The sequence below is a fragment of the Micropterus dolomieu genome, linkage group LG07 (genome assembly GCF_021292245.1).
Source record: "Micropterus dolomieu isolate WLL.071019.BEF.003 ecotype Adirondacks linkage group LG07, ASM2129224v1, whole genome shotgun sequence".
NCBI classification, from domain to species: domain Eukaryota; kingdom Metazoa; phylum Chordata; class Actinopteri; order Centrarchiformes; family Centrarchidae; genus Micropterus; species Micropterus dolomieu.
The window spans coordinates 31295295-31296298 of NC_060156.1; positions in this window are offsets into that span (position 1 = coordinate 31295295).

Genomic DNA, 1004 nt, shown 5'->3' on the forward strand with positions numbered 1-1004 from the left:
CTGTTTTGATAAAGTAACTTGCAACTACTTTAGGATCGCTGTTCGTAGTATAGGCCTCCATCCATAACACATAGCGACTAAAACCATCTATACAGCTATTGATGGCAATGCCATAGGGCTTTAATTTGTCATAGCCATCCATGTGCCACAGCGCATTTGGCCCTCTGCAGCTGTACTGACGTCTTCTCAAGCGTCTTGCTCATCTTAATTCCACGCCTTCAACGCATCAACCAGTTTGATGATGCGTCTTATGGTATCTTGTGACACAACAAATCCCCGTTGAACTGCACGAAGATGTAGCCACCGATAACCCTGCATCTGTCCATTGGTCATGATTTTATGTTGGACAAAAGCCAGCACTTGCTCCAAGTCAGACTGATTCTTCCTCCTGAACAGACCAAGTCTTTTACAAATTCTCTTTAAAGTTCGGACACTTATTACTGCCTGATTGTTATGTGCTAAAATAGCAAGTATTTCTTTATTACTGAAAGAAAGTCCGAAGTACAGTTTGATATGATCATCCAAAAAACAAAAATAGCTTTTTAATACAAGTTTAATCTCAGTTCTGGATGTAAGTTTAATATGCGTTTCTGCTACCATAGAAGGCTGGTAAAGTAGTTTAATAGTTGTTGTTTTTTGTCTGTTTTAACTGTGTTTATTGTTGATTTACGACCGGGAGTCTGCACAGGGTGTTTTATTTTGAAAATTGACCGGATTCTCTATGCCGTTCTGTGTCAGACTTCCTGTCCGGTTCATCTGCTCTGTGCTGCTTGACGAAGCTTCCGTCATAAATAGAGATGCAGCCAAGCGTGTATGGATAGTTCTTTACAAATAATAATCTCAGTCTCCACCTCACAGCCCCTTCTTCTTCTTCTTCTTCTACTGGCTTTCCGGCAGACTAGATGCCTTACGGCATATTGCTGCCACCCACAGTTCAGTCTCGGTATCGTTTTATAGCACCTTCATTCTCAGAGGGCTAATCCTGTTGCAGATATAAAATCCAT